Below are 16,889 nucleotides of genomic sequence, written 5' to 3'. Positions count from 1 at the left end.
GAGTAAAAATATCCTTATAACAGAAGAGCACATTTTTCAAAAGCATTTTGTGTATCTGTCTGTCTATCAATCCATCTATCTAAATACTGTACACGTTACTTTTTAAGTAATTTTACTGGCAGATGGGATCAATCCAGATCATCAAACACATTGTTTTAAATTAATCAAGTATCTTTAATTAAATTCTTTTTTTTTTAAAAAAAGCTTTCATGCTTCTTCTGTTTAATTAAAGAGAATTTGCTTACCAGCCGTAATTTTTCCTTGTAGCTATTGTAGTATCCAGTGATGAGTCTTAAACATTAAAGAGAAAAAAAAAACTTTAAATTTCTCATTAAATTGAATGTCATTTGTGCTATTGTATGTCAAACTAAAACGCATTTTATAAATCAAGTGTCTCCTTTGAGTTAATGATACCAAACCGATGTGAAGATCCTTCTTTTGTTTGAGATCACCTGTGCAGTTACCAGAGAGTTTACTAATGATTATATTCGAAGCCTGTCTTTGGTATAACAACATGCAAACTTCTGTAATAATCATCTTTCTGTGCTATTTTCTATTTTTAATATATTTTCTATATGGAAAAAGTCCTTTGATCATTGTTTTCACATTTTAAATTAGTGGAAAATTGAAAGTTTTACTTGATTTGAATGTTTGGTAATATAATTGCATCTTGTTTTCCTCTATACTGTCAGTTAATAATAGAATGGTCTTCTAAACTCTAAAATGAGATTACTAACTGATTCTAAGCCAATGTTATTTATACTACATAAGGAAAACTGGATTTACATCCTAGTGAATACAGTATAGTTTTTAAAAGGATTTTTTGTAAATTAACTGGTATACTGACTTTATAGGACACTGGTGAGAATAGGAGCCAACTTTTTAAAAAGATTGGTGATGCTCACATTAACACCATACAAGCACACACACACACACACACACACACACACACACACACACACACACACACACACACACACACACACACACACTTGCATACATCACACTGCACTGCAATCTCTGCAATCAGTGACATGGAACATGCAGGCAGTGTGGTGGCCACCTCTTTCCTCTCCTCAAGTCCTTTCCTCCTGCAAAGCTCAGACTCCCAGCCTGTTAACGACCAGTGTCCGGCATATAATACAGCATTAATGATCACCATATAATGCAGAAAGCATCAGTGGCCACCATATACAACAGAATGCATCAGTGACTGCCATATAATACAGAAAGCATCAGTATCTGACATATAATATAGCAAGCATCAGTGACCACCACAAAATACAGAGGGCATCAGTGACCACCACATAATGCAAAGAGCATCAGTGACCACGATATACTGTATTACAGAAAGCAACATTGATCATAATATAATACAGTGAGTACTAATATAATATAGGGACCACCATATGATCCATAGCAAAAATAGTGACTAGGGTACAATACAGAGAGCTATTTAGTACCCACAATGTGATACAAAGAGCATGTTAAGACTGCAACATATTATCACCCAGAGCCAGTCCTACAATTACACTAGGTATGGAGCTAAGTAAGCCGCCACAGTAAAGAGTACACTCGGTCTCTTTAACAGGCTGGGAGTCTGAGCATTGCAGGAGGAGAGGACTTGAGGAGAGGGGAAAGGTGGACACCACACTGCCTGCATGTTCCATGTCACTGATTGCAGTGCAGTGTGGTGCAGTAGAGTGTTGTGGTGTGGGGGGAGGTTTGGATACTTATTAGAAGAACCTTTCTGGCTGTGAAGTATCTCCATTCAGTGACATGGAACATGCAGACAGTGTGGTGACCATCCCTTCCCTATCCTTGGGTATTCTCCTCCTAACCTCAGAGTGGGGTTATGAAAGAGCAGAGTTTTTAATTATGGTGGGGAGGCACCAAATTACTGCCTTGCCCAGGTTGACAAAAATCCTAGATTTGGCCTGGTTATATATGTATGTATGTATGTGTGTATGTAAGTGTGTGTATATGTGTACTGTATGTCTTCTGTATGTGTATGAATGTATGTGTGTGTACAGTATACAGTATATGTGTGTGTGGGGGTAATGAGTGCTGACAGAGTGAGTGAATGCATTAATAAAAGCTATGAGGGTGAAATGATTAATGAATGGGTTAATCAGTGCTGGGTTGGGTGTAGTTATTAGGTGTTGGATGGGGTTGTTAATTATCTAATAGTGTAATGGGTGATGTGTGGGGAGATCTTTATAAGAGCTGGTAGGATGGAAAACAGTATTAATACAGTTTTGGGAGAGTGAAATAATAATGGAATGGAGAGAAATAGGTTATGATTCATGGATTATTGAGGGGGATAGATAATTGGTGGGGGAGAAGGTTATGGTTGCTTAATTGGTTAATGGGTGCTGACAGGATGTGTGAATGGGTTTCTGAGGATAAATGGGGTTGTAAATGGAGATGAAAGAGAATGGGCATATTGGGTGTTTAATAGATTTAAAGACAGGATGTGTGATGTGTTGGTTAATGCTAGGTTGGCTTAGCATGGAGTTGCTCCCTGCCCATTTTTCAGGTGGAAAAATGCACCCTGATGCCTTTTGTAGCTACGGACACGAGTTGTAGGAGGAAAGTTGTGAGTGAGAGACTGGGGGTTGGGCTTGGATGCCATGCTTTGCTTACCATTAGTTTTTTTATGTGTAGCATATTATATATTGTGGCACTGATGTGTGGCATAATTATGTATTGTGGCACTGTGTGGCACAATAATGTATTGGGAACTTAATATATGGCATACTAGCCTGATTCAGACTTGGGAATAGAGTGAGATATATCTCTCAACTGATCATCTTGGTGAAACTATTCTGCACTGCAGGTGGGGCACATTTAAAATGTGCAGAGAGATTTAGATTTTGGAGGAGTGTTTCCAAATTGACATGTAAATTGTAGAGTAATAATAAAGCTGTGCAGTATTTGTGGGCTACATGCAAAATCAGCCAGTATTTACCCCACATGTAAAACATTTTATGGATTTACACCCCTTGCATTGCAATATGGTTTGTTCAAGTTCACAGTTGAGAGAGATATCTCACTCTATTCCCAACTCTGAATCAGGCCCATTGTGTATTGTGGCAAAAATGTGTTGGGGCACTGATGTGTGGTACAATTATGTGTTTCGCCACTGATGTGTAGCATAGTATGTGTTGGGTCACTGATGTGTGACATATTGTGTATTGGGCATTGATGTGTGGCAAAACTACCTTGATAAATAGGCTCCCTTCTAGGCTCCCTACTGCTTTAACGTTATCTGTGTATGATATTGTTTATTCCACCAGGGGGTGTAAAAATTTATATTTGCTTACCAAAAAATAGGTTTGGATCGGCCAAGTTATAACCCAACTAATCATTAAATAACCAAAATCACTAACACAATCAGCATCATCATAACAAGCTCATTCAACATCATTAACCACTTTATAATCATTAATTTCATCATCCCCATTTCAATGAATTAATTTTCAACAACTCCCTCATTACCTCTCTAAGGGGCCTATTCATTATCACTTATGGAAATTAACATTTCTGCATAGTTTTTGTAATGGGCCAATTAATTTTTAGTGTTCCGATGGGGCACCTAGTATTTAGCAAACTCAAAAATTTTAAGTATTTCGTAGTTTGCTTGCAGGAACCAACATCATCTTCAGATTGATTCCTGGAGCCCCACACCTTCCTATGAGAAAGAGGTCTGGGATTGTGAAGAAGGATCTGAGCAGATCCCTCTGCTACCTCCACACTGCAAGACCTTTGGCTGCACACATGCATTCATTTAGGTCACGCATGCGCAGTTGGCCAGGTCAACAGCTCTGGTAAGTATCACTTCAACTTCAATAGTAGTGTTAGGGATCACTGGGACAGCTGCTTTTTATCGACCTTTAGCTGTTAACCTTTTGTCCCTGTCGACCTATTGACTGTCTAACATCTGGTGTCTATCTAGACATTGTTGACCTTTTTACTGTAGATCTATAGCCTGTATCCCGTGTGCATGACTATGTGTGTGACAGGATGTGACCTGGAATGTCGGCCATCGCAATCCCAATGGCAAAAGGCCAGCCCGAGACTAAAGATAGGTGTCAGCATTTCAACACCTATCTGTAGCCCCATGCCGTAATCCCAACACTCAGCATCCCAAATGAGGTAAGCCGGGGAGAGGTAGCTTCTAGCTACAGGGAAGGGGGAGGGTTAGGTTTAGACACCCCTGGGGAGACTTAGGGTTAGGCACCCCTCAGGGATGGTTATGGTTAGGGGAAGGGGGGGTTAGGCACCCCAAGGGGGAAGTTAGTGTTGTGAACCCCCCCAGAGGGTTAGGTTTTGGGTGCAGGATGAGGTTAGGTTTTAGCACCACTGGGGGGAGGTTAGGTTTAGGCACCCCAAACGGAGGGTAAGGTTTAGGGGGGGGAGAGGATCGCTGGAGCACTTACCTGCCGCTGTCGAGATATCCTCCCTACGGGCTTCCAGCATCAGTATGAGAACCAGCGGCTATTCAGCCATCAGTATTTCATACTGATTCCGTATGTGACAATATGTATGTGTATAAGTGTCTGATTATGTATGCATACTCACCCAACCACCCCAATTTTGGAGGGACTGTCCTGCATTGTAGGAAAAATGGTAGGGAGAATCTCGCACTTGCTACTATAGGCTAGGGAAGTGATTTGCACACCACCAGTTTGACATAAATTAGGGATGTGATGTGTGGCCATGCCCTCATTTCATGTGCATGGCAAAAGTCTTTTCACCTACTTAAGCTCTGCTCCCAACTATCTCTGGAACTATAAACAGATGTATTACCCTGCTTAAGAGTCAATGAAAATGTTTAGTTAACAATGCAGTTATTCACCTTGGATTGTATTGAACCTGCTTATGTCATTTGAATCCAGATATTTTCATATTGTTTTATTGTCTTCAGATATAATGCTATGTATTGTTCATGGCATGTGACTTTTTAAATATTTTGTATCTTCTTGTTATCAATTTATCATCTTGCAGTTAAATGACTTTGCACATATTGTATCATAACAGAGAATAAACTTGCTGTATATAAACCACTACTTAAGTTATCAGTGTCAGGACATTAGGTTACAATTGCTTGCAATCTTTAAATTGTAAGCTTGCAGGAACAGGACCTGCTACCCTTTGTCTAACCTACATAATTATGCTAAGTGCATACTGTAATTATGTATCTATGTGAAACTGTTAATTTGTTTACTAATTTGTACTCATATAGCATATTGCCAGTTGTATACCCCTGTTCATAACTATGGAACTCTTTTGGAACCTTATCAATAATAATTAATATATAAAAGGCCATCAAATTAATGTGCCACTTGGATTATCCACTTTTACATCAGAGTGTGTCTATATTTTAGGTTTATAAATTTTAGTTTTTTTCTTTATAAAGGAACAGAGTTTAAATGTAGTTCCATGAAGGCAGTGCCGTAACTAGGGTAGTGCGGCCGGTGCCATCGCACAGGGCACCACAGGTTAGGAGGCGCTGTTTGGGCCTGTCAAATTTCTGTTTATTATCATTCTCACTTGTAGCTTCCTCTTATTTCATCCTCAGCATCTCCTGGCCTCCCCTATCTCTTTCTGGCCCTTCCCCATGAGGCCATTCCCCTTTTTTTGGGTGCATTATGTCCCTTTGAAAAATGAGGGGGCTAACCAATGCTCTTTCTGGCACAGGGCACCAAAAAGTCTAGTTACAGATCTGCATGGAGGAGATGAGAAATCTATCCTGGAAATACATTCAGAAAATCAGTCTGTAACCCCGCTGTCTATTATGAATCATAGTTAGCAGGGATGGGGTTAGTACAGAGCCCTGACTTGTGTATGAATCTCTCACAGGGAGTCATGGCAATGCAGATTCTTTGTGATGCCTATGAGTAGCAGCACGCAATTTTAAACCATATCTCCTCGGGTCCAGAAGGGTCCAGGAAAACATGGCTTACAGGATGAAAGGAAAAGTCAGGATGCACAAGGCAGCTTAAGATATAAGGACTACATCAGTTTTCAGTCAGTCAGTGTTTAGTGAGAGTGAGATGTCCTGTCAATGTGGGGGGTCAAGAACTGCACCTCAAATTGAGTTGCCATCAAAATAGAGACTTATTACTAAAAATTACCTTGATCAGTTTGAAGTGCAGAGAATGAAGTAGGCAGCAAATAAGACAACCAGAGATGGCTACTTACATCAAGAATTGATGTATGCAGCTTCTTGGTGAATGGTGTTAGGGCCAAAAGATGATGCAGGAGCTACTGACCGCTGAGCAGAGCAAATCAGCCGAGGAGTATTCATCTTAGTATATAACCAATTAAACCTCATCAGCAGGATGATGATGCACAGGAGAATCCACTCTGCAGTTGCTTAAGTGTACCCAGCTGTTACGCAAATGATATATTCACAAGGTAAAGACATTTGGTGAAGTAAAGATATTTTGCTCTGCAGTTGCTTCAGTATGTTCGGTTTATGTGCTGTTTATATTCTATATTCAAGAGGTAGATATATTTATTGAGGTACAAGTTTCTCTGCTCTACAGACACTTAAGTGTACACTGTTTATATGCAAATTGCTATTTTTAGAGAAATAAATATTTAGTAAGGTACAAGCTTTTGCATTTGGCAACCACTAAAGTACAATATATTGTGTTTAGAGGAAAAGTACTACTCCAAAATAGAAAGTAACATTACATCATCCATTCTGTCTCCACTGATTTACTAAGTTATAAACCTTAAGTGATTATTGCAGTAGAGAGTCAGGTCAGTTCAGATATAGTTTTTACCCCCCATATATTTCTGATAATTAAAGTAAAGTCCAAAGTGTCTTCTTTCAGTATGCTCAGACCCAAGTCCAAGCGATCTTCAAGTGCACTAATGGAGCCATGACCATAAACTAAATTGATTTTAGGAGACTTGATATTGTTCTAAAGTACAAGTTTATCATTATTAATAAGAGTGTGAATTTGTGTGGATTGAGTGTAAGGGTTTAGGAATTAGAGATTAATATTGGATTCAGGGTTTAAATAAATGAAATTGTGAATTTGGGATATTCTTGGTTAGAATATGCTATAGGGGAAGGAACTTACTAATGTACATATGGCCTAATAATATAGTTGGGTATAGATATTGCTAGTGATGTGTTGATTACATTTAGTCATTATTGCCTAATGTACATTCTTGAGATCGTACACAATAAATTTCTTTGTTTTGTAGTTCATATACTATATCTACTTAGTACATATAGTCAGCCTTAGAGCGCTATATAGTTAATAATGGCTTTGGATAAGTACTCTAAGTAATGCTTATTTGATACTGGTATTTATTTGCAATAACATTTTTCTATTAATTTTTAAATAAAATGAAAAACATAATTCTCTACTACTCTATGTACCTGTTTGCTCTACTGAGGGAACAAGTATCATCACACTTACACCATAGGCTGTAGGTGTTACCCTGAGCTGACTATTGGTGAATACAGCACTTTGCTGGAAAGAATACAAAGGCACAGGTGGAGGCACCAACAAGATAACATTTATACTTGAAAAGCAAACAGTGTCAGTTACTTGTGACCCCGATTGTCTAACAACCTCAAATCATGGGGAGAGGGTGTTACAAATAATTTGTCAATATTTTAGTTTCTTTTGGGGGCTAGCTATGAATAATACTCCATCTGTATGTGCTGTGATTGCACTTAACTTCACATACTCATTTTCTATGGGAATGGAAACTACTACCACTAAAATATTGAATTAAAGCCTTACACACTAGTGGAATATTTTTGTAAAACGCTAAATTAAAAAAATTAAAAGCATAATAGATATAAAATTTGTTCAAATTATTATATTTACTGATTTATTGAACTGTGATATTATCATTTTCATTATATGCAGCAGCATTTCAAATAGTTTTACGTCTTACAAACTTCCTCACTCTTCCGAAAAATGTTACAGAATGTATACAACACATTCCATGTACGTTATAAATTTATAAATACATTTTATTATGTTTAGCAGATAGTCTTGAAATACTTACCATAGCACAACAACTTGTAAACTTTTACGAAGCATGTGTTAAAAATTGTAGCAGCAAATTAATTAGATTCCATCATAAAATTAGATTTAGCAAGTTTTCTGCAGCACAAATGATTGATGTGTAATTAAATTCTGTACTACATACTAATGAAACGTTCTACGAAAATAGTAATCATAAATTTATAAGCTCATTGACAATGAAAAATAAACTAGATACTAATATATATTTTACTTTTTAGCTTTTTATTATCTTGATATTTTTACACTTTGTAAGGCACTATTCTTTGAATGTGATTTCTAACTTCACTTTAAATCAATCAATAGTTTCCAGGTTAAGAAAATTAATCACTTTTTAGAAGATAAATCAATTTTAAATAAATGAGTGAATAATTAACAGATGAATTTTAAATTAGGTAAAGCTGCACATTGCAAATGAAGGTTTAATGAGCAGCAAACAAAGTACAAAAAAGTTTTAATGGCTATGGAAATTTAAATTACCTATATAAATTGCTATACTAACATTGGTAATTCAATAAAATCATCTTTCTTTTGGGAAATTGCTGTTCCAGGTGTTGTCGGCTGTATATTTTCAAAATCCTAAAGGTCTCACTGCTGAAAAATAGCTTTAAAAATAAACAACACATGCACCATAAAATGTACAATAAATGTAATGTGCTTTTTTATTTTCTCCTGTATTATTAGTGTATGAAAACACCACATTCCAAATAATATGGTTATACTAAAGATTTAATTTTTTTTATATTTTTCTTAATGGCAGCCTAATATTAAGTCTCATTCTGATATTTATCTTGCATGCAAGTTTTGACTACAAATGTTTAATTAGGGGTGATCAAGGAAATTAAATAAATTAGATAAATACAGCAAGAGTCATTTATTTATACCCCTTTAACATCGTAATGCCGGGTTGCACTCAGGATTTTGTTCATCCCCTGTGTGACCGGCAGAGACCCGGGTACATGATTTCAACGCCATCACATGCTGAACCAACGCTTGGAGATTAGATCATCTCTAAGCGCTATGCTGAGAACGGTACCCGGGTTACATCCACCCGGGTTCCCCGTTCACACTGCATCAAAGCCGGGTTGAATGATTGTTCAACCCTGCTCATTACCAGGGTTGAAATGCCAGGTTGCTCGGCCTGACTTTTTTCAACCTGGCCTTTTCACACTGCACAGTTACCCGGGTTGCTGCGCGTTCACGTGCAATAACCCAGGTTATTGCTAGTAGTGTGAAAGCGGAATAACATGATCATTGTGTTTACTGTGGTGATGGTATATGCCTGTTTCTGTACAAATGTGTCTGATTTCACTAGATGTGCATGGACCTGTGACTCAAGATTGTTGCACCTAAATGAATATAAACATTTTGTATCATTGGATTGGTAGAGCTACAGTAATTGAATTGTGGGATATCTATCTAATACCATTTTTAGAGTTAAGATCTCAGAAATTGCTGGGTCTATTAACCTGAGAAATTCCCAGGTCTAAGTCCAACCCTGGTAAGAAGCAGGATCGTGGACCCAGGATTTTGTAACAGGTTGTTTCTTTTCACACATACCAATATCGATGCTCGTTCATGTGCAAAAACCCAGGATTTTGATGTATGTGAGAATGGGGTATAAATGTGGGCTGAATACACTTATATTCACAATGACAAACAATTGGGTAGGTTGAGAAGTTAAAGAAATAAAGTTGAGAGTAGTCAAAAAGATCATGGTCAGATTGGCCAATGTCAATGCCACAGTTAAAATAGTTAAATTTACTGGGCACAAACAAATAAAGGAAAATGGAAAAGAAGCTGCAGGATAGACATAATGGGCCTGATTCAGAGGTTGGTGCAAAAGCGCACACAGCATCTATTGGCGCCTGTCTGCAATTTTATGCAAATGCAGCTAAAAATTCCTTCCCTTGTGTACATGCATGCAGTGAAATGTGCGAGGACTGGGACTCCCACTGTCAGGCATCTGTACATGCAGTGATACCGATTGCTGCGTCCTTAGATGCCACCATTGGTCGAACCATCAAAACTTGCTCTAGCCCTATGGGAGGTGCAGATTTTCCATCTGACTATGGCCTCTTATGTCTGAGACTGTGCATCTGTGTATGCAGCTGCTTTCACTGGCACACCCATGACACTTCCATAACACGCCCATTAAATGGACCATTTTTTGCTTGCATTTCTCGCCACCTCTTTGTCACCACCCAGGATGGGCCATCACTTTTCTACAAAATTTCTGATACCATGCATCCTGATCACAACAGTTCCCTTGTGAGTACACTCTGTGACATTTGTGCTGTATGAGTTTTTAGGAATTTTTGCGCAGTTGCAAAAAATCCCTCAACTGTGTCAACATCTGTATCACATGCCGCTCTAATTCAGTACCAAGGTATTCACTCAACATGAACAAGGTTCCCAGGCACTGTGAGCTTCTGCACCTAACTGTCTTTCCCTTTGTGACTGCCCATAGGTACACTTATATCCCAAGTACTTGGTATAAGGTATTAAACTTGAGATTGGTATTATAGGAGAAATTACGGAACTCCAGCAACGCATGTGATACTATAACACTAATTGTCAGGTACTGTACTGGGATCTTTTACATTGTCACCTGCAATGGACATCAGACAAACTTGAGTCAATTAAAAGAGAGTTAGAGCACATTAAGTACTTAATCTGCAGTTTAACATCTTCAGAAATAATTTGGGCTATGAGGTAATTAAAGCACTTTCATCAGCTAACTATGTGCCCAATATATTGTTATTTAGGTTGGATGAGGATAAATCATGACCTACAATATGACAAACATACAATACAGTTATGAACAGCATCAATATCTTAGACTGCACTGCACTGAAACAGCACGATTAGCAGCCATGTTTAACATAACTTTTTTTATACTGATCTCAAAAAGCTTAATTGTCTTCAAGAGAACAGACCAGTTTGCCAATTACCATATTGCCATTCAATTTGTTCATGATTTGTACCAGTGATTTGTAGAGGTGTGCACCAACCTCCATGTTTTGGTTTTGGATCTCTATTTTTTTTTAAAAATCATAAAAACAGCTAAAATCACATAATTTGGGCCTGTTTTTGTTACTACAGTATTATTAACCTCAATAACGTTTATTTCCACTCGTTTCCAGTCAATTTTGACCTCATAGCTCACAATATTGTTTTCATCCAGTTTAGGCCAAGAATTTGCACCCAGCTAGCTGGCTGACTAAGCTAAGTGGCAGCAGTGGGCGGCACAAACATGTGGCAGTTCAACTTCCAACATGGCACATCAGGAAACAAATGTTTTTATTATTCAAGAGGCCTGAGGGAGTTGGAGTATGTATGTAGTTGAAGGCAGGGACAGGTAGGGTTGATTGGTAGTACAATTAATTTCATTTTTTGATTCTGAAGTAAATTTATGAGGGAGAAGGGGAGGGGAGGCATATACAAAAAAATATGTAACTCATTCACATCAGTCCTTGCCCCAGAAGAATCCTTGAGCACCATGCCTGCTGTTGGGAGTGGATTTTTACCCTAGAAGGGGAACAGGAAGACTTCTAGTAATGCTTTCCAAAACAATTGACTGTTAAATAATCATTTGCAAAGATTCCACTTGAAAAGCGTTTCCCAACCTGTAAAGGGACATTAAGAAAAACATAGTTAATGGCCTCCAAACTGCCGTTGTACCCACTGTGCACCAGCACAGATATTTGGACAAGCGGAACAGAGCAAATTAAAGATTTCAGATTTAAGGTCTTATTTTGTGTCTTTCTTGAGAATCATGTGCCTGCTTCTGCTGCTAGGAGTGGATTTTTATCCCAGAAGGGGACCAGGAAGAGTGCTTTCCGAAACAATTGACAGCTAAATAATTATTTTCAAAGATTCCACTTTAAACTTTTTCCCAACCTGTGAGGAACATAACAAAAAAACATAGTTACTTAGTGGCCTTCAAACTGCCATTGTACCCACTGTCCACTTAACCAGGACATATATGTGGCCAAGCAGAACAGAGCAAATGCAAGATTTCAGATTTAAGATTTAAGTCTTACGTTGTGTCTTTCTTGAGAATCCTTGTGCAGCATGCATGCTACTGGGAGTGGATTTTCATCCCAAAAGGGATGGAGACATTGTTTATTCTTCCCAATAGACAAAGATCTGAAGAGCTCAAGTGGCACATGATGCTGTGATAGCTTCTCCTTCAGTTTCTCCAGCAAGTGCATCTGCTCAGAAAAAAGAAACTTTCAAAACACCCACTGGTGATGCATTTGAGTCAACACAACCAAGTTTTGACATTTGGTCAGGTCAGAATTGCCCACAATTAATGACACCTCTACCATGGCTCCATCTGATACGATCACCATTCAAAGAATGGTTGAGGACTATTTAAAACATTTTAATGATAGCATTCAAATAGGCATGTCAGACAGTCCATTTGATTACTGGCAGGAAAAAAAGGTAATTTGCGCAAACTGGCTTTGCTTTACTTGAGCTGCCCACCCTTCAGTATGTACTCAGAAAGAGTTTTCAGCACAGCCAAGAACCTTGTCAGTGATGGCCTGAGACTACTTCCCCATAATGTGGATAAGATGATATCCATCAAAATGAACAACAAATTCTATGAGAAAGACTTTTACCGTCAATTACATGCAAAAAGTACAAAGGAACATATAATGGTGGATTCCAGTGGGCACAAATTAATATTGTGTGAAGATGATGTATACATCACCCCAGATTCTAAAGCCTATATTGTTATCCCATCTTGTGTTGTGTATAAATTACAGCTGTGCACCCTGCTAGATTGGGGATTCATTGTCCATTTTAGTGGATGTGATCTCCATTTTAGTCCATATCATCACCACACCCCCTACACATCTTCTGACCTGGGCTACAGGAGGAGCAGCTGCACTCTGGAATATGCTTGCATGGAGTTGCCCCTCTGACTCACTGAAATTCAGGTAGAGGGGCCATGGGTAGGGACAATATAATCAGAGAATGCAGTTTTAGCTGCTTTATTCCATTTTTAAACCATATCCTCTATTTTCACCCTTTGAAAATATGTATATGTGAATGTCAGCTGAGGCGTTTGTGATGTCATTATGTTTAATATACAGTATAATGCACATTATTTAGCACTTTGTTGTGGTCTTGTTGTCGGCGTGTAGACTAATCATTACTCATGATGGAGAAAATAAGTGAAAAATTGAATTTTTTTATTGCTAACTTTGTGTTATTAAATTGTAAAATTGTAAAGTCTCCACTTACAGTGTCACAAGATTTTTTTATGAATAAGAATAGAATAACACACTGCGCTACCACTTACGAATACACTGCATTTTGCACTTACAGTGTAACAATATTAATTATGAATACACTGCATTTCCACTAACAGTGTCAATATTTTTTATGAATACACCCCTGCATCCCCTGCCCCTGGATGGACACAGCAGCCCATGGGTTGACACAGCAGACCCTGGATAGGCACTTAAGCCCCTGCTCTTGATGGACACAGCAACCACTGGATAGATACAGCATCCCCTGTATGGACACAGCAGCCCCTTGATTTACGACACAGGCAGCAGCCCTGCGCAGCTACGTGTGTGGCTAACGTGCACACAAACAGAACAAAAAACACTTAATATACACTGCTCAAAAAAATACAGGGAACACTTAAACAACACAATGTAACTCCAAGTCATTCACACTTCTGTGAAATCAAACTGTCCACTTAGGAAGCAACATTGATTGACAATCAATTTCACATGATAAAAATAGATTTTGTACCATGCGCTCACCTTGTCTATATATCATATTATAGAAAATGTAGCTAAGGTAAAAAATGTGGAGATGACAACAGATCTAATGAATGTTATAAACAATCTTTTATTTATATAGACACCATATACCAATGCGTCTAGTGATATGGATGGCTATTTTAGACTCTTATATGTCTCCTTTCTGGTAGTAGGAGTATGATGGTAAAATAATCTAATAAAAATTATATATGATGATTAAGTCCTATATGGAAGGATCAAGGTATGTCTGGGTGGCAGGTGTGCCCTTTGAGGGGGTTACCTTTCCGTAAATATATACGGTACCCTTATGTTATAATATCAGCTCAGTATTTGTCCATACCGACTAGTAGCCAAGAAAAAGTCAGCCAATAGGACTGATCCCAAGTGGGTAAATAATGTCCGGGTGGTAGGTGTGCCCTTTGAGGGGGTTACCTTCCCGTAAATATATACGGTACCCTATGTCTAAAAAGACAAGTATGTGTATGTCCCTTTGGCTACTTGCAATGTGCTAGGGAAGTGAGGGTAACCTTATGTAGAAAGGTAGCTCTCCGTATGTGGATATCCACGTACGTGTCCCTGCACTGTCTGAAGCAATGTCCCGGTGATAGAGTGAGCCGTGCAAAGTGTGACTGCAGCGTCCCGCTAGCGGGGCTTACCGGTCGGCGTCTTCACTGAATGTCACGTGTTGCACTGTCCATGTGGTGTGTGGAGGAGGGGAGCAGTGCGGTATGATTTCAATTGCCGCAGTCAGACCAGCCGGACCACTCGCTCAACCCTCTGCTTCTAATGCACGCTGCTCTGTAGTATGGCAGAGGAGGGTGCTGTTTCCTGCTGTTTCCTGTTAGGAGGATAAGGAGTAGCAGCGTGAGGCTGTGCACAAGGCTCTCTGCTTCCTTAGTCACGTGTGTGGAAAACTGGGCGTCGACGCGTTTCGGCCAATCAGGCCTTCTTCAAGGATGGGTGTGTTCTGATGCTGGCTGGTTAATATGTTATCAGGCAGCCAATCATCTATGAGGTTGGAGTCTCCCTTAATAATAGGTCTGATGACTCAATCGTCTGTGTAAAAGCATCTTTGGGCTGTTGTTCTAACTTATAGTAGAAATCTGATATAAATGGTTAAGCAGTCGCTCAATATAGATCACATAAAGAAAAAGAAAAAGAAAAAAAAAAAAAAAAAAAGAAAAATTGAATATATAGACATGCAAGTGTGAAGATTGAGGAGTCCACAACATACTATTTTAAAGTTGTGGTGTGTCAGACTTTTTCTTTTTTATGGTACTGTGTCCAGTCTCTGAATTTGTCAGATTGTGTTATGCAAGGATAAAAAAGGGGGGGGGGGAAGGGGAAAAGGAACTACTCTCTCTATGTAAAGTTACACACATCCGTATCAGTAAAAAATTGACACATTTCCACTCATCAACAATTGACAAGAACTTTAAAATTAGACAGAATATGTCATGTGAATCCCGGGGGGTGATTTACCTTTTAAGATGCGAATGCGGCCTCGAATATGTGGGTCGGACGATTAGACCTCTTAAAAATTGTATCTACGAGCATATCAGGAACATCAAAATTGGCTATGAGAATCATAGCGTGTCCAAACATTTCAAAGAAGCACATAATTCGGATCCTACCAATTTATTCTTCATGGCCATACTACAACCGCAGGTCAATTGGAGGGGGGGAGATCATCTTAGAATTATAGATAAAAATGAAATGAAATGGGTTTTCATTTTACACACCATGACCCCCAAAGGTTTGAATATTGAATTCAATAACAGAATATTAATTAATTAATTAACACCAACATATAAGGATTCTCTTCCTTTTAAATTAATCATTCAATTTACCTAACTTTGAGTGCTCATGTGCATCAGAAATGGATTAAAGATAGGAATTTAGATTTATGGATTAGTGATTCATAGATAATGTGTAGGATATATATGTTGAAGATTAATATATCTGAATTCATAGAGAGAGTAGTTCCTTTTCCCCTTCCCCCCCCCTTTTTTATCCTTGCATAACACAATCTGACAAATTCAGAGACTGGACACAGTACCATAAAAAAGAAAAAGTCTGACACACCACAACTTTAAAATAGTATGTTGTGGACTCCTCAATCTTCACACTTGCATGTCTATATATTCAATTTTTCTTTTTTTTTTTTTTTTTTCTTTTTCTTTTTCTTTATGTGATCTATATTGAGCGACTGCTTAACCATTTATATCAGATTTCTACTATATATTTTTATAAAGTTAGAACAACAGCCCAAAGATGCTTTTACACAGACGATTGAGTCATCAGACCTATTATTAAGGGAGACTCCCACCTCATAGATGATTGGCTGCCTGATAACATATTAACCAGCCAGCATCAGAACACACCCATCCTTGAAGAAGGCCTGATTGGCCGAAACGCGTCGACACCCAGTTTTCCACACACGTGACTAAGGAAGCAGAGAGCCTTGTGCACAGCCTCACGCTGCTACTCCTTATCCTCCTAACAGGAAACAGCAGGAAACAGCACCCTCCTCTGCCATACTACAGAGCAGCGTGCATTAGAAGCAGAGGGTTGAGCGAGTGGTCCGGCTGGACTGACTGCGGCAATTGAAATCATACCGCACTGCTCCCCTCCTCCACACACCACATGGACAGTGCAACACGTGACATTCAGTGAAGACGCCGACCGGTAAGCCCCGCTAGCGGGACGCTGCAGTCACACTTTGCATGGCTCACTCTATCACCGGGACATTGCTTCAGACAGTGCAGGGACACGTACGTGGATATCCACATACGGAGAGCTACCTTTCTACATAAGGTTACCCTCACTTCCCTAGCACATTGCAAGTAGCCAAAGGGACATACACATACTTGTCTTTTTAGACATAGGGTACCGTATATATTTACGGGAAGGTAACCCCCTCAAAGGGCACACCTACCACCCGGACATTATTTACCCACTTGGGATCAGTCCTATTGGCTGACTTTTTCTTGGCTACTAGTCGGTATGGACAAATACTGAGCTGATATTATAACAT

Source organism: Taudactylus pleione, unplaced genomic scaffold, assembly GCF_031769625.1.
Source record: "Taudactylus pleione unplaced genomic scaffold, aTauple2 ptg000302l, whole genome shotgun sequence".
NCBI lineage: Eukaryota > Metazoa > Chordata > Amphibia > Anura > Myobatrachidae > Taudactylus > Taudactylus pleione.
The sequence above is the reverse complement of the archived record's forward strand: the minus strand, read 5'-3'. Positions refer to the sequence as shown.